The sequence below is a fragment of the Tasmannia lanceolata genome, unplaced genomic scaffold (assembly GCF_043159265.1).
Source record: "Tasmannia lanceolata isolate RefF3 unplaced genomic scaffold, GAP_Taslan_0.1 ptg000037l, whole genome shotgun sequence".
In the NCBI taxonomy this organism is placed as follows: domain Eukaryota; kingdom Viridiplantae; phylum Streptophyta; class Magnoliopsida; order Canellales; family Winteraceae; genus Tasmannia; species Tasmannia lanceolata.
In genome coordinates this window covers 60,619,824-60,644,392 of record NW_027518714.1, presented here as the reverse complement: position 1 = coordinate 60,644,392, position 24,569 = coordinate 60,619,824, and the positions used below count along the sequence as shown (strand labels likewise).

Sequence of the window (24,569 nt, the reverse complement as noted above, 5' to 3'; positions counted from 1 at the left end):
CTCTTCTATGAAATGAATCCATCGGGAGGTATTCAGGAGGAATGAATACGAGAGGAAATTTATTTTGAAGATGATTTTGTAAGAAACATAGAGAAAATGATGGAAATTCAAGAGGGATCGGCACTAGAGGTATTGGGTAGGAGAATAATGGTTTTGTAAGAAAGATTTTGAACTAGTACAGCCACTTTTACATCAGCCTCCTCAATTCTGTCCTTTCAAAACTACGTACTCTACGAAGATCCAAACTGTCCATTTGATGGACAAGAACTTAAATAGTCTGTGCCCGAAAAATCATTTTCATAGGATGATTCTATCCCTCCGATCGATTTTAACTGCATATTATGGAAACTCCATAGATCGAAGGGTTGGGATTATCCTATGGAAATAATTTTTTGAGATTCTGGCCCATCAGATGGACGGTTTGGATCATCTTATGGTGTAAGTCCTATAGTACTTTTTGAAAACTAGTAAAAGATACACGTGCAAATGCACGTGCGACTCAGATATTTAAGAATATGGATTAGTACAGTTGCCAAACATTATATTCACATACCTAGATTTTTCCTTTTAAATAAATCAACCATTGAAGTTAGCAAATTTGTTTTGATCTCCCAAAAATTAGGAGAATTGAAGTGCTCGGAAAAATTCACTATGAAGTATGTGTTGTTACCCAAGGAATACACAATATAACAATCTCTCTCTCTTGGGTTCAAACATTCTTGACCCCACCACAGTACCAATAACAACAGCAAGCACATTCATCATCACATGCAAGCAGCACTACCAGTAGCAGCAGTTCTTCCTCTTTTTGAGTACCTTTGGACCATACGCAAGTTTGGAGACTTGGTTTTTGTTGTTTGTTGATGACCTGACCGATCCTCAACTTTCCATGAATGAGCATAGCAACGGAAAGTGCTGGACAGACACTGGAACAGTGCGGAATTTAGTTTCTCGTCCGTTGGACCTGATCTATAGTTAGGGGGCCATACATACCAAAAGGTTCGAAGAAGGAATGCACATATAAGATTATATAACCAACCCACCCAGCTGCACGTCTTGCCCGGTGGAAGGAATTGATTGGCAAAGTTCGAAATGGGTCTTGCTTGGGGAACCATTGTCCCTCTCATTTGTTTCACTGCCTTCTCTTCTTCCATCTGCAAAACATAGCTTCAAAATAAATTAAAAAAATAAAGCAAAAGACAGAAGTGTTTTTTTTTTTGTTCCAACACAATCTAGCAGTTGCAAAGCAACACACGGTCAAACTGAGATATGGGCCTAAGAGGCCTAGCAGAAAGAATAACTAATTGACTACATGCATGTTTGTTGAAAGTGCACATATATAACACATGTTACAAGTAATAAATACCATTTTTGCAATCCATCATCTTGTACCTCTTATACATCATTTTTTTCTCCTTGATCTGCACAAAAATGTAGGTTGTAAAATTGGACTGCCATTTACATTATTGGGTCGCAGCATATAAACTGTCTACACCCCATTTGATGTCTTCACACATTAACACACACAAGATGTCTCCATAATATACAATAGTCATTTTGGAAATAATATTCAATAGTCATTTTGGATAGTTTTTCCGTTGAAGGGGAGAGGAACAGGGAGGGATGGAAGAGGGAGAGAATTGAGAGGTCAAGATTGAAGCTGAGGGTGACAAGAAGCTGAAAAACAGGGAAAATACAGTTCTTGTTTTTCCTTATTTTTCAGCTACTTCACACAGTCTCCTCATTCATGTCCTCTCAATTCTTTCCCTCTCCCTCTCAAACATCTGGTAAGCTAATATTCCATGAAAAGAAATGCATGGTTACCAAACAGGGCTTTCATATAAAGAAGATGAAAGACTGAATGCCTTTTTATCAAATTATGCCGGATCAAAAGCATGATGGTCCACATGCACGGCAAAATCTCAAACCTATGCGAGTGATTGGAGAGAAAAATATCAAACCTCTGTGAGTGATTTCCTTGCCTTCTTAGGAACCGGAAGTGGGTCGACAAAAGATTAAATGATAAGCTTAATCCACCTATCCAATAAAAAGTGAATTTAGGGGAGCTTTATTTATTATAGTTTAGTCACCACAGGATAATCGGTCATATATGGGAATCCTTCCTCTTTCCTGCTCTAACTGTTTCTGTAGAAGTTCCTGTGCTAGCTGTCTCTTTCTCCAGTCAATAAATATAAGCCTTGATTATAGATGGATATACAAACCTCCATGTGGAGATAGAAGGGATTGGGTTGTATATTCTTGGAATTTTTTGTTGCTCATGACGTGGTTCCGAGTTCAGTGAAAGCAGCAGAAAAATAAGAAAGGAGCAGTTCCATAAGTAAATCAACAAACAACATACAGTACTTTGATGAAAGAAGCTTTTGATTTCAACAGTCATTAAAAAAAAACTTTTGATTTTAATACCTTGTCAAAAAGAGCTACAACTATGGGTGGTGGCATTCTTTCATGTGTATCAAAATCAAGTTCCTGGGGTATTGTCCATTGGCGTTTTGGATAACAAAATACTCCAAGGTCTCCTCTGCTCTCGAATATCTGCAGAGATTTTATTTAGAGATGATAGTATGAGTAGAACATTATGTCTGTTAACTAAGATGACGAGTCAGTGGGAAAGGAGCCATGGTGACCTTATCGAATGGCCTGGCCTGGCCTTCAATTTGGGCATCTTTTCCAGTTCCTCTTTCTCTAATTCTTGAGAACTTTTATCCTAGAATAAAAACCAAGTACTCTTTTTGATAAGAAGAACCAAATGGATTGAAAGACCAAAGCTTCAGAATTTGAGAATTACCTTGGCAGACGCTCCCTTAGTGATGTTTCAAGAAGAGGGGTTTCTGGTTCCATAATCTTGCGGGGTTTTCCCTGATTTTGACATGTGCAGAAAACAATTTTCAAAGTTAGTTCACTGGATGCTTTGTGACTGCAGAGGAAAGGGCAGTTAAAGGAATCAGAAGTTCAGAACAATTAAAAGGCTTTTGCTTGGCATGTAATTACTATAACAGCCCTAATGTTTCTCAAATCTATAATCCCGAACTAAATAAAATATGAAAGGTCCCAGAAAGTTTATAGGAAACTTGCAGATACTAAAAATAAGAAAAAAATAATAATAACATAATTAAAAATACATGGGAAGCTGAAACCCTATGAACACCAAAAGAAATTCCTATTTAGTTTTTGTGAAAGTCTTGGAATCTACAATTTAGAAACTTGGTGGAAAAGAGACGACTCCCTTAAAATAAACTCCAGTGCAGATGCTCTGTTCACCGCATATTTTACACCACAAGATGTGTTTGAAAACCAATTTATACACCCACACAGACACAATACAAAGAAATGACATGCATAAAATGCGAGAAAAAAAAACACGAACAAATAATTTCTCCCAATCTATACCATGGAATCGGTATAATTGTATAATTGTAGTGGATTCGAATTCACCCAAAAGCACATAAAGTAAACAGTCCTAAAAAAGCAGTAGAAATTACTATATCTTCCATGGATTTGGTATAAATTCAGATGGACCAATGTTTATTTTGGTCCAATGTTGAGCTAGAGGCTTGACCCCGCATTAGAATTACTAATTGCGATCCATGTAGACTTTTTCTTCCTTTGCTTATTTGCTCTTGAGGAATGTCACAAGCGATGTCACAGGTGCCTTCCCATAGAGTACCAAATTTGGGAGGAAGTTTATTCTTTCCTTTATTCTTTCTTTACATTTGATCAGGAATGTCAATTTACTCAAACCTATGACTCCCACCTGCATGTTGATCTTTGGACTGATATGTGGTTTCAAGTCAGCCCATACAAAGAGAGTTCATTCAATGTCTCCCAAGGCATTTCATTCTTTCATGGAGGGTCGAGAGTGGTTCCTATTGTTGGTATTTTTGTAAATGGAGAAGTTAGTCCAATAAGATAGGCTCTATCAAATTTTGGTAAGCATAGCTCCTCACCATGTCTTTTTGTAACAGAATACTCAATTCATATGCACATTTTAAATGAGTGCTGGACTGAAAATGAACTAACACAAGAAAGCTGAATTGAACTAATACTCGCACCTAAAAAAAAAGACAACGTAGAACCACAACAAAGAAAGAAAAAAGGGATAACCATAATAAGGTAGTTTCTTATATGAAGCTAACTGTGGCACATAATTTTTTTTCATCTCATCCAATTCACTTGTTCAAGGAGCAGAACTGTTATCAATCAAAAACCATATCATTTTGTTGATTTCCTCAAGAAATGGCCCATCCAAGGTCTAAGACCCTTCAACATAGCTTACTGATGTACAAAACAATTTACTATGTTTCCTCTTCTCTTTCTTTATTGGTCAATAAAAGGCATATCAAAACCTAATACAACTTAAGCAGGTTATAGTCTATACTGAACCATGTAAAACAAAGCACAAATCCGACGGAACAAACATTAAAAAATTAAAAAATTAAAAGTTAAAATGCCATCAACAAAGCACTCCAGCAAAATTTGTGTAAATTTAGAGACTTTAACCCTGACATGAGAACTTGCTAATTTTCAATCAGCAATCACTCTATATGGTCTCTAATTGGAATGGTCCAACATTTAGAAGGCGGGCCACTAACTACTCACCCTCATATTCACAAAGGGAACAGGCCAAAACCAAAATTTTAAATAAAACAGTAGACCAAATGACATGTGGTAAGTAAGATCAAGACTGAACCAATACATCTATACGAATTAGTGGTACCTAGCATTCCAAGTTAGGACTGAACTGTCATATGGAATGGCAACAGGGTAACAATGTATGGAAAGACTTCCAATTATTTACTTCCCAATAACTCAACAATATGATCAATTAAAAAGTAAATCACTTATCAGCAGCAATACCCATTTCAACAATACACGTATACTTCAATTGTAACAAATTACAAAACAGCAATCAATCTATATGGTCTCTAATTGGAATAGTCCAACATTTAGAAGGCGGGCCACTAACTACTCACCCTCATATTCACAAAGGGAACAGGCCAAAACCAAAATTTTAAATAAAACAGTAGACCAAATGACATGTGGTAAGTAAGATCAAGACTGAACCAATACATCTATACGAATTAGTAGTACCTAGCATTCCAAGTTAGGACTGAACTGTCATATGGAATGGCAACAGGGTAACAATGTATGGAAAGACTTCCAATTATTTACTTCCCAATAACTCAACAATATGATCAATTAAAAAGAAAATCACTTATCAGCAGTAATACCCATTTCAACAATACACGAATACTTCAATTGTAACAAATTACAAAACAGAAAGAAAGAACAAAATGTTCAAAACATCGCTTATAGATCAAAGAAAAAGAACACAAATCTAAAATCAAAACTAAAATAAACATTGGTCCATCTGATTTATTCCGTAGGTCAACAAATACATATTAGAATTTTTCATAGAGATATTGAATGGCATATCTCTCTAGACATATCTTAGTTAAATTATATCACCACAATTTTGAGATTTTTCATCTGTTTAAAACAATATTCATGGCTTCTCAGAGCATTTTGGGAATTGTAATAACATTTGACAGCTTTTTAAATAACAAAGGAGATGATGAGTTAGTGTATTATCAAAGCATGGTAGTGCCAATATCAGTAGCCTAGCATTATTTTGCCAATAAAATGAAAATGAGAATACAACCAAAAGAAGTAAAACTTCACAAATGCAGGAAAAAAACAAAAGGTAGAAAATCTAGTTTCATGGTCACTATCAAGAAGTATGTATGGTGGCATCAAGAGAGTAATAAAAACCCATACCAAAGCAACACCATACAAATATATGTAAGTTCATACCCACATAAAAATCTAATCAAATGACAGTAGAATAGGTAGGAGCAGATAGCCCACAAAAAACCAAAGCCACCTAGATCACTAAATTGAACAAGAAATTGAGAATAAGAAATGCATCATAGGACTTTACCTAAGGCTAAGAAATGCAGAAATGAAGGAGATGAGAAATACAGGTAGAAGGAGATGAGAAATACAGGTAGAAGGGAGTGGTATTTTGAGGAACGGAAAAGGCGAATTCATTTCTGCATCTTCTCACGGAGTTCCAGTGTCGAACATTAGTCTTTATGAGCTAAAACTAAAAGATATTCAGATGTGCCTACTATCCACATCTAATCTTAATATTCAAAAGATCTGGACACAATCTTAATCGAATCCTTGCCGGCAATAAAGATCATCAATAGCAAGTTATGTTTCCTTGGTCATCAATGGCAAGTTCTATTGCCCTTGGAAAGAGCAAAGTATATTTGTGGATTCTCTTTCCAAGAGTACATATTTTATTGAGAACTCTGGCATTTCTCTCTCCCTATTCCTCCAGGTTGACTAAGCATTGTTTCAAATGATTGTAATGGGTGGTTTACCCAATTTGGTAAGTCTTTCTTTACTCTATCATATATGGTAGGCCGGTAGGGGTCCCGCCAAACCCCAGCTTACCTACCAAAAGAAGAGAACAAGCATGTTCAATTTCATCATTATGCTAAAATAAGATATTTATATGCTCCAGCATAAATTGTTGTTATTAATTTACTGAAGAACAAGGAGATCAAATGTCATCATATTCAACAAACCCCATGCAACTTCATGTCCAGGACAAACAAATAATGATCTATAACTACTAGAAATTGCATTCTAGAAATTATGCGCATGAAAGTTTGGATGACTTACCTGTAAACAAATAATAATCTATAACTACAAGAAATTGCATGCGAGAAAATTATGAGCAGGAAAGGTTGGATGATTTACCTGTACCATTTGAACAAAAACACACCAACCCATTGATGAGCCCAATCCACTTCAACAAGGTAAACTGATCGTCGAAGTAAAACACTGCAACCTAGCATTTCAAAGATTACAGAGTTATGATATGCTGCTTTTGAAAAGAAAAAAAAATAGAGTTATGATGTGCAATACCAAATTCCGCTTGTAATAAAGCACGGTAAGCAAACAGTAAGAAAAGCAGTATGGGCCTCAGTAATATACCAAACTATCAAGATAAATGACCATTGCCATCTTGGGCTTAGGAAGATAAATGATAGCACATTGCCATCTTGGTCTATAACATGAAATAATGCAAGAAAAAAGAGCAAGCGCAGAATCAATAAATGAAGATCTGATGAGAGAGAGAGAGAGACTACCATCCATAAACCATTCCCCATCTGAAGAAATGTAAGCCCTGCTAATGCTAAGGTTCAAATTAGTCAGAACCTGCACAACCTCCAGCAAGCTTCCATATTTGTTAGCACTATCAGCCTGTAAAAATTCAAAAAAGCAGAGAAGATGTAGCGGCCATCAAGAATCAGTGGGGTGCAAAAGGTAACCGGCATAGTTTAACAATATTGACTGGGAGGGCTAGTGAAAATTTTAAAACATATAGCAAATAACCTTAATATATTACTAATCAAACCAAAAGAGGGACATCAAAATGCATACAGAAAGACCATTCAAAAAATTGTCAAGAAAGGAAGAGGTCTATCCTGCTAAACAGAAAAATATATAGGACAAAAATCAGTAGCAGGTCATAGGCTTTTCGCCTTTATTTTTTGAATCGGGCTTGAGAAGGGTGTCAGTCCCTAGCCTCAAGCAGAAGTTGTAGTGGAATTATGAATAAGAAGATGAGGAAGCCAAAAGAGACGAAAAAAATGACGAATAAGTGAAAACCTCAGACGAAAGAGGGAAGGTCTCTACGGTGACTTACACGGACCATCCAGATCAATATTCCACAGGGATAAATATTCCCTATATCTCCCATCCAATTAATGATTGGTTTGAACAATATTTGATCAAATTAAACTCCATTAATACAATAAATGAAGAGGGTTCAAACATATGCAATCTAAAGACATCTGATTACAATCAGTTTGATAAAATAAAAAATCTAACCGAATTCAATCGATAATAGAACAAATATAGAGATGTGCATACAGAAGATCCCCAATGTAGAGTCCAAATGAATGTGTTGAGTACTAAATGAAGTTTATCGTAAAAAAATCTATGATTGAAGAAAAGTATATCATCACCCGTAACAATACAAGTTGATGAGTTTTTGAGTTCCCAATCAGGTTTTAAAACACTATCAGGAACTTCAGAAATGCACCATAAAAGAGCCTTGATAAAACCCTAATTCCCAATAAATACAACAGTATGATCGAAGTTTCACTTTCCATGATTCCTCCCACCATTATTTATAGTATTCAGCTCCAAGTTTCACATGATAAGAGCACCCTTCCCACTACCTAAATCCTAGAAATTTGCTAAATGACGTAAATGGTTAATTAAGGCTACAAAATCCTACGCCAAATACCTTCCTAGTCCTAACAAAAAAATCCAAAATGAAAGAGAAAACACAAAACAAAGATATAATGAAGTAATTCACCTATATCAAGCAGGAGTTTAGGAATTCCATCATCAGGCAAACCAAGAAGCTCCAATGCTCTCTCAGTAAGTTTCTCATTTAATACACAAAAAAGTAAAAAATAAATAAGTTTTGCTTGGTACACAAAAAAAAAATTTAAAAATCTGATTATTTACCTAAATTTCGATTATACGAGAGGAGGTCGTGTACTTCCGAGCCTCCTCATCGTTATAAAAGAACTCTGGAGGGGCTTTTTGCTCGGGCCTCGATGGATCTCCAAAAGCATAAAAGTTGACGATTTCTGTTAGGGGGGGGGGGGATATCCACCAGGGGGAAAGGAAATATCACTGCCCTAAGAAAAACCCAGATCGTAAAAAGTGAAAAAGCATGGGCGAAAGAGACTACCTCTATCTCTATCTGAGTCCCTCTTCATGTCCATCTTCTAGGATTTCTGCAGAAAATAATATACATGTCAAAGCACATCTCACCATTGGTAGAATATAACATTGAGAATGACAGAAATGGGGAAAAAGAGAACAAAAAACAAAGCCAGCAAGAACCAAACAAACTCTTATCCTGGTTCTTCTCTTTTTCTCTCTTTCTTTTGATGTCTTTTGAGGATGAGAAAATAGGCCTATGCGAGCAAATGAAGAATGATAGGGAGAGATAATTTCTGTTGCTAGGGCTTGAAGAAGAACTTCCAAAAGAGAGGACATGCTGGGTATTATGGTTCTTTTGGACAGATGGAAGAGAGAGAAGGACACGCGTTCAGTTAAGTCGAGTAGAGGCTACGCGTGGCCTTGGTAGAAAAAGAATTGAAATGTCAAAAATGACCCTTTAAAAAGGACACAAGAGGAAGATTTAGCAATACAGGGGTATGGAATTTTTGGAAAAGATGGTTGACGAAATTTCGTTGGTTTAGGCTTTTACAATAGAAAGGATTACTGGACTACTACACTGGCTTACACCATATGAAAACTACATCATATAAAACTCCACATTTATTTTGCTTGGCTGGAGAGTCCTCTACAGACATATTCCAAACTGCATCACTTTCCACATGGAGAAGGCCATTTATTGTGAGCAACAGAGAGACCCACCACTCTGTCCTACATATAATGACGTTGAGGGTAGGGTAACACCTACAAGAAAAACAAAACACTTATTGGTAAGGGTGATGCTTTAGTGGCAAAGAAACAATAGGGGAATTCGGAAAGCAAGTTTGGGAAAAGAACAGATGAGTGTCATGACTCAATGCAATTCACTTGTCCATTCATGGAAAAAAAAAAAAAAACTCCATTATAAAAGTAGTCACATTAGAGCAAGGGACAAGGGTACTCTGGAACTATAATTTTAGAAGAGAGAAGAGTTCATTTTTTAAGATGGTGGGTGTAAAGAAGGAATTCAAAGCAATGACAGTAGCAAGGATTCTGATTTCCAAGAAGCTCCAAAAAGGAAGTGAAAACAGAAAAGCAAAACTGAGCTTGTGCCACAATCAAACACAGTCCCGAAATAGTAATAGAATTAAGATATATTTGCAATTATTGATTTACAAGGCCGACCTAGCTCAGTAGGTAGACCGCATGGCTTTTAACCATGTGGTCATGGGTTCGAGTAATTCAAAAGGATTTGCACAAAATAAGTTTTATCCGTTTATGTATTTCTACAATAACAAAATAGGCAATTAGTGAATAGGTTTTTTTCTTTTAATTTTTTTCTGCCTAATAAATTTATGTTTTCTCTTTGTAGATATAGGGTAAAGATGTTTGCAAATTTGCACTCTATTTCTATACTCTTCACCTTATCAAAGTTTCGGTTCGCCCTTAATAGTTTTTTAAGAACTAGACAAGCATTCGAAAACTAATTAGAACATGAAAAATATTAAAGGAATATCATTACTAAATAAGGGTGTGCGGTTGTTATTTCTCTAAAAAAAAAAAAAATAAGCATGTTCTTTTGCAAATAAAATATTTTAGTCATTCATTCAATTGATAAAAAGTGATAATTATAAGCAATTTGTTGATAAAAAGTGATAATTATAAGCAATTTGTTGGTATTTTCATTTCCACGTGTTTGGATGAGATTAGACGGTGCCCAATCGGGCATGCTCGTGTATAGGGAAGCCGCCCTTGATATTTGATCCAACAGCAGCCCATTGTATAAAACACCAAGGGCGGTGCATCTTATACGAGCATGCCTGATCGGGCACCATATAAAACCTTGTGTTTGGATCAGCCAATTAGGAATTGGAATTAGCACCGATCGGGCACCATACAAGACCTTGTGTTTGGATCAGCCAATTAGGAATTCGAATTAGCACCGATCCGGCACCATATAAAACATTGCCGGATTACACCTGAAAAAGTGACTTGAACTACCTAAGTTCAAGTTTCATGATAAATCAGGGTCTCCAAGTGGTGAGGAGGAGGGTGTGGGAAGGAGATAGATTTGAGAGGGCACGACTGAGAAGGTGAGAAGTGGCTAAATTTTTTGGGCTTTTCTTGTCCTATCCTCACTCAGTCCCTCCAGTATCTATTCTTCTCCCATCATCCCTTACTTTTTCAGGCTTTTCTTGCCCTATACTCACTCAGTCCCTCTAGTATCTGTTCCTCTCCCATCGTGCCTCACAGTTGCGTAAGTTAATATTCCAGGAAAAAAAAATTCATGGTAGCCAAACGTTCCCTTAATTTATAGGTAAAGTTTTCCTCAATAAATGTTTTTCCAGCAATGCAAACAGGGGCTTATTTTTAACATTTTTACTCTAGTTTCTAGGTACTTATTACAAAACGCCAGTCTTTCTAGATTAAACTTTTTAGAGAAAGTAGTAAAGGTAAAAGAGGAAGTCTAAACTGAAGGGCGCCCTTGCAAAAAGGAGATGAAAGGGTGCCCTCATTGGCTCACATCACCATCACGTTTGATATTAATAAAAAAAAACCATAAGGATATTAATAAAAAATCACCTTCTATTTTGTTCAAATCTGGCCCCATATCATCCGATGAGCTTCCAACCGTTGATTTTTGCACCTCCAACATGGATTAATTGAAGGGATTGATTACAATCTTGTGGGTCCCCTTTTTTGCTCGAATCGACGAATCGTCTCTCTTCATGACCACTCAATTTTCGCTTGGCTGTTTGGGTCCCACGTTCAGAAGTTCTTAGAAAATTAGATTATACATGGAAAAGGAGTTTCCACCTTTTGGGTAATTTGTTTTTCATGAAAAATTTTCCAGAACTAAAAAGATTTCGATGTTTTCGTGTAACCTTGGAATTCTTTTTTCCATGGAATATCATTTTAATGGAGAATTTTATTTTCCATAAAAAATTTAGCTTACATCCAAATAGCCCCAGTATAGCATGAGATTGCTGTGAATGAGAGGGATTTTGTTCTCGAATCTCCGTATATTAGGAATTTGGAGAAGGCCAACTCTGAAAGTCACTTTTAGGATCAAACGGATGTACATGAGATCAAGACCGTTGATCTTGTAGAACATTATGAGGCACCCATGGGTTATTGGTCCCATCCCGAACCATGTATATGATATGGGAATCCAAAAATCAAGGGTTTGGGTTTTCTTGGAGGACCCTAAGCAATACTTGATTGACTTCATGGATCAAAAGCCTAGACTTTCTTTTAAGCATTTGCACTCGTTGGAAAATGTCTGTTAAGGCTGAATTATGCACCAAAAATAATCTGATTCCACCATTCTTCTACGTATGATGATCGCAACCCTCCAATCTCTCGAGGTTTCCATAATTTGCAGTTTCTGTTTAGATCGGCGACTAGGATCATCCTTTGGAAATGATAATTTGGGGTGCAGCCTATTTACATTGTGGACCATCAGATGGATGGTCTGGATCATCCTATGGTTCAGGTCGTCAGGTAACATTAAGGCCCAATTGTAGGCCCCACTTATATTTTTCAAAATGAACTGTATGGCCCACATAATAGGATGATCCAAGCCATCCATTTGATGGGCCGTACGGTTCATTTTGAAAAACATAGGTGGGGCCTACCTTGCTCATCATGACCTTCCATCTCTCCTCCCAGCACCAAAACTCGAACAGTTGAAGATATCATAGACGAAAATCCAAAGAAATAAGTGTGGAAGCCGTTGAGAAAAGCAGAAATAGGGTAGCAAAAGCTTGTTTGATCTTTTATTTGAAGAACTGGAACGGTTTTTGGATCTGGGTTCTATTCTGAGGATGAGATGGAATCTACGGTAGTTTTCATGGCTAAGATTGGGAAAGAATTCAGGGGCAATGAATTTTTTGATAAACTTGTCAAGCATGGACTACCAGCAAAAGACAAGAAAACCTTAATTAGATGGGGGGGGGGGACATCCAAATTCGATACATGCGATCGCACATGTAGTTTCTCATCTTCCCCAACTTCGGCTTGGAGAATCCACTCTACAGATTGCACATTCCGCGCCTGATTTATCTTTGATTCTCAGTGATTGTTCTTATAAACAAATGGAGATCTATTGCATCCTCTCCAATGTTAGTGCAGTGGAATGTGTAAGAGAAGAAGGCCAGGAATTTGGAGAAGAGAATGGAAAGAGGAAAAGGGATAAGAACAGTGCTCATTGGTTAGAGAGAGATTTTACCTGTTGAGAGAGTTGAGTTGGAAAATTCGGTGAATTTATCATTTCGCATTACCTTTCCTCGTTTAAAGTTACAGCTGCACCAATGAGCCGGAGTGTTTTCAAGCGGCTAGTTAACCGCTTGTCCCTAGCATTCCTCAAAAAGTCAAGATGATAGAGCACGCCTCTATTGCATAAAATAAAATAGATAAAAAGAATGAGAATAGAGGAAGAAGACAGGTTAATTCGAGGAAACCCAAACCTCCAATTAATATTATTCCCTAAATCAAGCAATTACAATAGCATAATTATTCCCTAAGTCAAGCAATTACAACAATACTCTTTTTATTTAGAAACTGATAAAATACAGAAATAAACTATATTTTAGGAAGGTTTCTAACACAAGAACCCTAGGACAACATAGTATATCCTATCAACACAGGCAAGGAAACCAGCGTTCCAAATGTCACCCAGCAAACAAACATAGAATTGCGTTAAACCTTTGGTATTTGGGTTTATGCAAAAGAAAACTACTTGGGTCTATTAGGTTTGCGGCCGATATTAAATCAGCACTCTTTGTTCTGATAATGGAAACCCTTGCTTAATTAAATACTTTCCTAATTGTCCTTTCATTGCCTGTTGGAAAGACTACTACTACCATGTTTTAGTAATTGCACAAACCCAGGATGTCTTTTCTTTTTTAACAGCTCAAATGTTATACAGTTCCCAAAAAGCTCTCAATAGCCCTTAAAAAAAGGAAACAAAAGAGTCTCTGGAATTATTAAAACAAAGGGATTTGCTAGAGACCATCGCATAAGGCATTTTGCAGGCCGGCTGTTGCATGAGAGAGCAGCACATAGGCTCACTTTTCGACAGATTTTGTCTTATCATGAGGTGGCTGCTCTCTCATGCAACAGAAGTTCGGTGAAATGCCCTTCTGTGATGGTTCCCAAGCAAATCCCAAAATCTCGATGGACTGTGTAAGAAGGCACATGTCCGAAATATCAAAAGCTAAAGAAACTTACGCATTGCTAAGCACCTCCGCATGTAATCCGTATTCTTTTGCGTAGAGGAAGGAGGCAATGGACTGTGGCAATGCTGCCTGTCATTGCATTTAACCAAACAAATACTTCAGTTCACCTAAAAACTCTCTCTCTCTCTCTCTCTCTCTCTCTCTCTCTCATATATATATATATAAAGGGAAATGATATCTGCGCCAAAGTGTTTTGATAAACATGCGCTCCACTTGGCTGTCATGTTCTGTGATGGTTCCCAAGCAAATCCCAAAATCTCGATGCACTGTGTAAGAAGGCACATGTCCCAAATATCAAAAGCTAAAGAAACTTACGCATTGCTAAGCACCTCCGCATGTAATCCGTATTCTTTTGCGTAGAGGAAGGAGGCAATGGACTGTGGCAATGCTGCCTGTCATTGCATTTAACCAAACAAATACTTCAGTTCACCTAAAAACTCTCTCTCTCTCTCTCTCTCTCTCTCTCTCTCTCTCTCTCTCTCTCATATATATATATATATATATATATATATATATAAAGGGAAATGACATATGCACCAAAGTGTTTTGATAAACATGCGCTCCACTTGGCTGTCATGTAGTATTTAAAGGGGGGATGTCAGAGGATATTACGGTTCTCAAAAAGCTCCTAAAGCCTACAAGGCAAACAAGTGGAGCGCATGTTTATCACAACACTTTGGCGCAGATTTCATTTCCCTATATATACACTTTGGCGCAGATATCATTTCCTTTTATATATATATATATATATATATATATATATATATATATATATATATATATATATATATATATATATATATATAAGAGAGAGAGAGAGAGAGAGAGAGAGAGGAAAGTGTTTCTAGTCTCTCCCCTAGATAAGCTTATCTACTCCTCCCTTTAAAAAAACACAGTGGGCCCACGCTGTTTGGATGATCCAAAGCATTCATTTGATAGGTCCTAACATAGATAGGGTGTGCCCAAAAAATCAGCACCAAAGGGTCATCCTAGAACTTCATTTTGTTGGGCACACGTTTATATGTGTCCAAAATGGGTACCACAAGGCACCACAAAACGAAGTTCTAGGATGACCCTTTGGTGCTGATTTTTTGGGCACACCCTATCTATGTTAGGACCTATCAAATGAATGCTTTGGATCATCCAAACAGCATGGGCCCACTGTGTTTTTTTAAAGGGAGGAGTAGATAAGCTAATCTAGGGGAGAGACTAGAGACACTTTCCTCATATATATATATATATGAGGAAACTGTTGGTGCGCTTAAGCTCACCAACCTTATGGTGCGCTTAAGCGCCCAATCACATGGGTCCCACATTTTCTGTGGAGATCCAAACCATTCATTTGCAAGGTCCTTACATAGATGGGGGTGTACCAAAAATCAGCTCCATAGAATCATCCTAACCCATCCACAAATCTGCCCAGTTTTGTCCTCCACAAATGGAGCGGTTAGGATGATCCTATGGAGCTGATTTTTGGTACACCCCCTATCTACGATAGGACCTTGCAAATGAATGGTTTGGATCACCACAGAAAATGTGGGACCCATGTGATTGGGCGCTTAAGCGCACCAACAGTTTCCTCTATATATATATATATATATATATATATATATATATATATATAAATGGGAGAGAGAGAGAGGGTGTGTTAATGATTGTATAAGTATTTACAGGGATTTGCTAGGGACCTTTACATGGATTTACAGCTCTCTCATTGCGTGGAACGGCTGTTGCATGAGAGAGCTGCCATATAGGCTCACTTTTTCAACAGATTGTGTCCTTATTCATGAGGTGGCTGCTCTCTGATGCAATAGCCCTTCCAACAAATGCCTTCTGCAATGGTCCCTAGCAAATCCCTTATTTACATTATGTATATGGGGAAGTGATATTTTCAATCCCCTTTCTCAGCATTTCCAGTCCCTTTTATTTCTGATTTCCTGACAATGAGGTCAATTTCAAGAACATGGAGTATACAATTTATTAATTTTTTAGGAAAATACAAGCCAAATGGGATGAAATATCATCTTCCTTGTGTATATAGTATATTAATATATATGGAAAAAATATTTGTATCCCCTTTTCCAGCAAGTATTTCAAGCCTTTTTACTTAAAATAATGACTGCATTTCACTCTCCTTTTTTGTCTTTTCATGAGAACTCTATTTACCGCAAAAGGCAAACAAAAGGGTGTAGAAATATCATTTCCCTATATATATATATATATATATATATATATATATATATACACACACACACACACACACACACAAGGGATTTGCTAGCGTCCATCGCAAAAGAATTTCACAGATGGGCTGTTGCATGCGAGAGATGCCACATCATGAATGAAGACAAAATCTGTTGAAAAGTGAGCTAGTGTGGCTGCTCTCACATTCAAAAGCCCATCCGTAAAATGCCTTCTGCGATGGGACGCTAGAAAATTCCTGATATGCATACATACATCAAGAACAAGGGCATCTTTGTTTTCCTCAAAAAACATTTGCATAAAATCATACATTCACATAGTTTTGAAGTTACAAAGAAGATTATTGACAAATACAGTTAAAATAGTTTTATAAATGATATTGTTAATGGCTTCCAAAGAGGCCTTGATGTTTAAATTCCCAAATAAGATTTAACTTAAAAAATATTTTTTAAATAAGGACCATTTTTTGTGACTCTAAAGAGATCCTAAGTTGTATCATGTGTTGTTTAATAGGGGGTAAGTGCATGCTACTAATGTATTTTCAGCTTGAAGATGAGTCACCTGAATGACAGCAACACGTAATATGGTTCCATGTAAGCCCACGGCAATGGCTCCGATCGCCATGGTAGCTCGTCAAGCGATAAATCGCAACACCATACTGAACAAAGTTAGGTTTGCGCCACAAACAATTAGCTTCTCTTGTAAAACCATAAACAATCCTGCAAACAACACAATGAAGCCCTTTTAATGCAGCTCTATAACTAATCAGACTATAAAATTGTGAAACAAACCAATTACTCTAACCCTTGATACCATGTAAAAGAACCAATTACTTACATGGTAATTAGGTTAAAAAAATCTACAATTTTCTCCATATGTTATACTAATATTCATTAGATTATTTCATACCTTTGTGAGATAAAAGCTCAAATATTGCCAACGATAGTGGCGCAAGAGTTAGGATTATGAGCGAGCTTTAGCCACACAAATCTTCATTATAGACCAGAAAGAAGGTCTACTTCTACTCATGACATTCTCATTTCCTTCTATGTCTTTCGTAGAATCGATAGTGACTGCACGAGTGTCACCAGTCATGGATGGTTCCCAATTTTCACTCCTTACCTTTCGAAATTCAAACACAAACAAAAGAATAGTTAACAAGATGATGGCTTGCACCATAGTGGATTGAACCACTAGGGCTATTGCATCTTCCTCATACATGGCCTTTAGTAAGGGCACCCAAACTACCAAAGTGTTGGATAGAGTAGACAAGGAGAAGTTTGTTATAGACCAAGAATAACTCCATTTGCTACTAAACTTTGCCACACGACTAACACGACAATGATGATAATCTTTGAAATGGCATCCGCGCCGACGAACAGATAGTTCATTTTGAATGGGTCGATCTTTGCAGTGAGCTCGAATGTGAGGAGAGAACGAGTGAATAAGAAGACAAGGCAGTTGATCGCCACACTCTTCAGGGGTGAATGTGGCACCACCTCACAGACCCATATCCTAGACACAAGGCTACATACAGAGGTGCCATGGACTCCACCACCCACCTTGTAAACATCCGCCCACCCTATGATTCTCTTCTCCTCTTTTCTTCACCTTCACTCCCTCCAAATATGGGCGGATGTTTACAAGGCGGGTGGTGGAGTCCATGGCACCTTTATATGTAGCATTGTGTCTAGGATATGGGTCTGTGAGGTGGTGGCACATATTCACCCATGAACAGTGCGTGGGGATCAACCGCCTTGTCTACTTATTCAGTCTTCCTCTCCTCACCTTCGAGCTCACTGCAAATATCGAGTCATTCAAAATGAACTATCGGTTCATCGGCGCGGATGCGATTTCAAAGGTTATCACCATTATCGTGTTAGCCGTGTGGGCAAAGTTTAGTAGCACAGCGAGTTATTCTTGGTCAATAACAAGCTTCTCCTTGTCTACTCTATCCAACACTTTAGTGGTGCCCTTACTAGAGGCCATGTATGGGGAAGATGCAGTAGTCCTAGTGGTTCAATCCTCTGTGGTCCAAGCCATCATCTAGTTAACTATTCTTTTGTTTGTGTTTGAATTTCGAAAGGTAGGGAGTGAAAATTGGGAAACATCCATAACTGGTGTCAATCACTATCGATTAGTGACTTCCCAATGCATCTTCCTTCTCCTCTTCCTCAATATTATGAAGCCCCCACCCAATGTCCGGCATGTATCCATCCGCCCTTGCTCGCACTTTTAGCTCTTCTAACTTCCTATAGACTTCTTCACCACATGGGTGAGACTGATCGCCCGCAAGAAACCTATGTTTTTGGTCTCCAACTTCAATGAAACCCCACGCTTGAGGCTTCCCTACATGTTGATCCTTCATTGTTGTTCTCACTCTGTCTACATCTTCCCATCACTTGGACCCTGCATAGATGTTTGAAAGAAAAATGTAGCTGGGTTGCTTAGGTTCAAGCTGAAGTAGCCTCTCCGAGGCAAATTCAACCAAGCATACAACTGTGCAATAAATAATGTTAAGCAGTAAGCACGTAAATAAACAAACTAGCATGCACTTACACAAAGAACAATGCTAAACAGCAAATAATAGAAGCAAGTAAGCATACAAGCATGTGAGAGTACGCAAGAAATATAGCTAAGAAACAAGCGATAAAAGCTAGAGAATGCATGCAATCATATGCAAGAAATATCGCTAAGCTGGTGATTATACTAAGAAAGCAATAATCCGTATCATGCTAGGAAGATAAACAACTAAACAAGCTAACAACAAACATGCCAGCAATCAATGAGATAAAGAAATCAACAAAGAATGAAAATGAGCGGAAGAAAAGGGGGTTAGGCTTGATAGGCTCGAGAGGGCAATTGTCCTTACCTATAACCCGTGTCCAATGAAATCAAGTCTTGTGAGAGCGTTGATCTCATAGTGCCGTCGACAACCACTTTTTCTTCTTTGTAATTGGTTGAAATGACAAAGGAAAGAAACCTGAAAGACTTAAACAGTCTCATAAAATGAAGAAAAGATTAGAAGGGAAAACATTACTAGGACTATGCAAGTCCTCTAAAATAATGGGCTCGGGATGACTCCTTCATAGCCCTTGCAACGAGAGGGGATTCTAGTATCTAAAGAATTTTAACAGAAATCTATGAGACTGTGTTAGTCTATCAAAGAGAGAAGAAAAGGCTATCAGATAATCGCAAATTCCATTCTAAAAATAAATCAAGTGCTAAGCAAAGAAGAATTTTCAATAAAAAGAATACACAATCTATAGCAATCATAAAATGATAAATAACATTAATTAGTCCAGACCAGCCGCTGGATAGCCTAATAAAGTAAAAGAAAGCAATATCAAACACTTCTATGCCCAACCACAAACACCACCCCAATATGGGGATGAAATCAGATGATGCTAAAGTAATCATCTGATATCAAATACACATGATAATATTTCTATATCCCGCCTTGAAATCAGACAGTACTCATGTCGATAATATCGAATAAAGTAGTCATCTGATCTCCTTCTTCCTATTAAACAATTTATTTAAATAAAAAGGAATGAGTATAATAAGCTTTGAGATAATCTCACCTGAACAATCCATTTATCTTCAGAATCTAACTCAAAACTTAAGATAAAAGAAAAGTAATAAATTCTCAATATTTTATACAAATTTTTCCAATGATATTTCTAATCTATACAAAGTATAAATTAAAAGAGGCATTTATTTAATATATGTAAGCAGCGAAGTATAATTAAATCTAAAAAAAAATGATATTTGCTATTTCCAGGGTGAAATAAGGCTGTTAATATCAAAATGGAAATGGCTACCACTATTAAGGTGTGAGAGGGAAAATTCTAACACTTACTAAAGGCTGGATAAGCTTAAAAATGAAAAGAGGAGCGCTATTCAGACTATGTAAGTCCTCTAATAATGGGCTTGGGCTATCGCCTTCATCGCCCTTGCAATGGGGAAAATAAAGAATGACTCAAGAAAATATCCAAAAGACTATGTTAGTCTTTATAAAAAGGAAAAGGGAAGATATAGGCTGGAAATGATGTCCAAGGCAATGAAAAAGCAGTTGACCTGTTCCAATCAATACAAAACCACAAACTTAATTTCTCTTAGACTTTTACCAACATTTCAGGAGAAATGAAGGAAAACTCTAACTCTTTCTACAAATCCTAACAAGATGTCTAAGATCCAATCAATCAAATACCGAGATAAACCAATGCGATCGGAGCGAATTAACGAGGCTAAAAAAAAAATAACAAAACTCATCACCTGATCAGACCTTAAGCTTTTGATCTTAAAACAAAAGGCACAATGGTATATTCAAACAACAAGGACGAGAAATTCATAGCAAATCAAAAAAATTCCAAAAACTTATTCTAGGAATTAGGCATAAGAGAATAAATGAAGAATACCTAAAACTACTTACCTCTTCTCTTTGATGCCTTTCTCCTTCGTTTTTCTTACTTTGCAAAGCTCCAAATCATTAGATTAAACACACGAGCTGACTCAGATCTGGCGATTTCTGAAATGAAACAACGATTTCAACCTCACTTTCTCCTTTATCTTTCCTCTCTGCTCTTGGATTTATCTCGGATGATCCAGAGCAAAAACCGAAGTCACCATCTTTCACTCCATTACAATCATCTATTCAGCTTTAATCCATCAACATGCACAGATCCACACGAATTCCTTTAGAACAATACATTAGGAAAAACCCTAACAACCGAAACCCTAGCATATACTCAGACAACACCAAATCCCCAAGCTCTACTCCATCAACATGCACAGATAAATACAAATTCCTCTAGAACAAACATCATCAAAACCTTAACCATCGAAACCCTAGCTTAAAAGTAAAATCCACCAAATCTTCCACCATTTTTGTCTGATTTTCCTCTCTCTCTCCTCTCTGATCTTTTTCTCTCGTTGATTTTTTAGATCGGAGCTATGGTGTTGCCGGAGAAGACAAATTGCAGATCTCTCTCTCTCTCTCTCTCTCTCTCTCTCTCTCTCTCTCTCTCTCTCTCTGATTGAACTAAAATGAGAGAGTCCTCGCTTGGATCGGAATCCGGCTGGAGCTAGGTCGAGGAAGAAAATGAACGGGAGCTGGCCGGAGCATGAGCCGGAGAAGATGAAAAAGGTGTGCGACTGGCCGGAGAAAATGGAGAAGAAGATCGGAGAAAATGGATTTCTCTCTCTCTCCCTCTCGATCTCAGATCTGGAAAAATGATTTATTTTTTTTTTAAACGAAGTTATCGGTTTTTTATAACAAAACAGGGGTGCGGATATTGGCACTACACGTTGATGGGGCGCGCGAATTGCGCGATTTTTTTGATAAACGCACGAACAATCGTGTCTTATTCGAAATATGATCGACACCGTTCTAAGATAAATTCGCCCCCCTACCAGATAAATTCACCCCCCTTTTGCGAACTTGTACTACGGCTTTGCTCGACTCGTTCGCTAGGCAAACGAACTCGGATTTCGACGAAATTTTATAGGGACCTAGCTGGGATCCTAAGCTAGCCTAGGGTGAAGTTTGGGACCCTAGCTGATTGATTTGGTTGGGTTATTCATTTTCACAGAGAGATTTAGGGTCCGGTCAAAATGGGGTGTCTACAATATGTAACTAGTTTGAAAAGAAAATTTTAGAAAAATATTAGTCTTAGCACAAAAAATCATTATCGCATGTAAAACGATGTTTTGGCTACAAAACAATGAAGGAAATTGATTTTTTCAAATTTTGTGCAACAAAATCCCTTAAATATATATAAGATAAATATCTAGAAAGTTTCGTAGATTTTCGATTTGTTTTGATATTTATTATGATAAAAACACTTTTTAAAGCAATTAAAAATAGTATTAAATAAATCCGAAAAATCATGAAATTTCTTGTATGATCTAAAAACCTGGAAAAACTACTGGAGAATCCATTTTCAACTTATTTTGCTATATATCGAATTTATTCTGCGAAAAAGACGCCCTTTCTAGGCTATCTTCGAAGAACAAAGCCGACATCAAAATAAACCAAATATGACTGGAAATTTAGTTTTCCAATTGTTTTTCAATATGAATTAAACTCAGAAAAAATAATATTCGGAAAAACACGAAGATTTAGACCACTTGCTCTGAAAAGTTAATTTTAACCTATATTTCAAGAAAATCGATTTTTAATTAATTAAAACTATTTTTTTCAGCAAAAAAATAGGATTCTAAAATAATTTGGTTCTGACCATATCATATCAAATTTTCATGAAAAAATACATCCATATGCATTATGATTTCAAAGAAAAACCCACAATCTAACATAAGCATGCTTTCTAGTTTCTAGATTACATGGAATAGTGTATTAACCGTTGATCGCTTTCCTTGTTTCTAAGGTGTGTAAATCTAAGATATACGCTTTGTCTTACCTTGTATACGCGCAAAAGAAAACCCAAAGATCGCCAAATATAATCCGCTTTGACGTATGTTGAAGAAGAGATGAAGAATTACAAATGTGCTTTGGTGAAGAACATTTGTGGGAGGCAACCAAAACCACATAACCAAGGGGGACGAATTTTTTTGGGAGGCAATATAGCTGGACCTTTTTTTCAAGAATCCAGGAAAAGTGGGTTGGGTTGATTTTTGTAGAAAAAGCTAGGGTTGAGTGAGAATTGGAAGTTTCCAATGTGAGCTCACTCTTTTTGCTTGTTTCCTAATTGTTCCATTGACATTCTTTCTCTATTGTTTCCAATTTTAATTTGTTTCTTAATGGTGTTTCTTACAAGCTAAGCCATACTGATTCTCACAAGGGAGATCTTTCAAGATCTTTCTAGAAGCTCACACACATTGGAAACAACCTATTATGAAATATTCCCGTCCAAAAAGGACTGCCCAACGTTGAAGCTCGTTTTGACCTATTTAAGGGAAGAATTAGGAAAATTCATAAACTAGAAAGTTGTAGATCGTTTCGAGATCTTTCCAACAAGTACAAGAACAAAAATTTTGGACAAGTATGTAAAATGTTATGGTCGTTTTAGTAACCTGACTATTAGGGGTGTAAACGAGCCGAGCCGAGCCGAGCCGAGCTTGGCCAGGCTCGGCTCGGCTCGTTAACTCAAAAGCTTGGCTCGAGCTCGAACCAGGCTCGAGCTCGGCTCGGCCAAGCTCGCGAGCCTTACCGAGCTCGGGTTATATTAAGTTCACACCCCTCATCTTCCCTAGACAGCCTTATCTAGTGTAATTTGACTACTCTTTTTACACTATGGGGCGTGGTCCAAGTAACAAATGGGGTTCCAAAAAAAAAGTGACATATTTTGCCTCCCCCTTTCACTCCCTGGACAACCCTTTTAGTGTATATATTAATATAATATATATATATATATATATATATATATATATATATATATATATATATTTACATATATTAAATTCTTAACGAGCCGAGCAAAGCCAAGCCGAGCCTGGCCAGCTAGCTCGGTTTGGCTCGTTAATGATTCGAGCCGAGCTCGAGCGAGCTTCCGAGCCCGAGCCAAAATTGACACCCTTACTGACCATATTAGCACTTTCTAGAAGGAAAGAATTTTTTCATGAGATCTTTCTAAGATTTTTATTTTTGTACATAAATTTCACCCCTATGGGGGACGCCCAACATGTGGGGACCACATGTTGGCCAACCACCCATGTAGCCGAACCACACATGTGGTTCCCACATGGGCCTTGGTCCATGGGCCATTTCAATTATGGGCTTTTAAATGAGTTTTGGACTTTTTCCAACCAAAACCCAATACAAATCAATGAAATTCGAATTCTTATAAATGGGCCCAGCCCATATGGCATCCATGGTGGACCCCGACACATGGTCGAACCACCCCCTTTGGGAAAAAATATTCCTCGGACCAAAATGCCCCCTATTTGATCAATACACACCCAAAAGTGACCAAAATACCCTCAAACCGGATTGCCTCTTAAAGGGAAAGTTAAAAATAGAAAGTTTTATGAGGAAAATTTTCAAAAATAACAAGTTTTAAAATTCACTTCTTTTGGTTGATGATCTCAGACAGGATCACTTGGAACCCCCTGAAAATGCCCAAAATGCCTTTGACACACGAAATTTTCAAGACAAGTAAAACCCCTGAGAAATTCTAAATTTAGCAGGTTTTCCAAAATATATGAAATAACTCGTGATTTCTCAGACACTCTCCAGGGATCAAATGAGACACTGAAAATGACCAAAACACCCCTGAGGTGCAAAAATTGATAAAAATAGGGAAAACCCTGAGAAATTCTAAATTTAGCAGGTTTTCTCATTTGCTTAAAAATTGAATTCTCATCTTCCGGAGCCTAATGGAACCCCCTAAA

General features: G+C 37.2%; 1 protein-coding gene, 1 long non-coding RNA gene and 1 pseudogene across 12 annotated transcripts in view; all 3 read right to left on the bottom strand.

Annotated features, from left to right (window-relative positions):
* Positions 1-24,569, bottom strand: part of LOC143860608 (auxin efflux carrier component 5-like) — a 76,335-nt gene that overhangs the window by 42,340 nt on the left and 9,426 nt on the right. The gene's annotated exons all lie outside the window — the stretch shown is intronic.
* Positions 540-9,160, bottom strand: LOC143860349 (uncharacterized). Of its 11 annotated transcripts, none has more exons than XR_013239691.1 (10): positions 8,968-9,159; positions 8,804-8,849; positions 8,420-8,699; positions 7,182-7,296; positions 6,790-6,880; positions 2,807-2,877; positions 2,646-2,725; positions 2,425-2,553; positions 1,367-1,421; positions 540-1,154 (listed from the first exon to the last, which is right to left on the bottom strand). It is a non-coding gene; the product is annotated as an uncharacterized LOC143860349 (long non-coding RNA). The 11 variants fall into 11 exon arrangements; XR_013239692.1 differs by having other exon boundaries at positions 8,420-8,672; XR_013239687.1 differs by having other exon boundaries at positions 8,420-8,492; positions 8,575-8,699; positions 8,804-9,158.
* On the bottom strand, positions 17,144-18,585 carry LOC143861657 (auxin efflux carrier component 5 pseudogene; annotated as a pseudogene).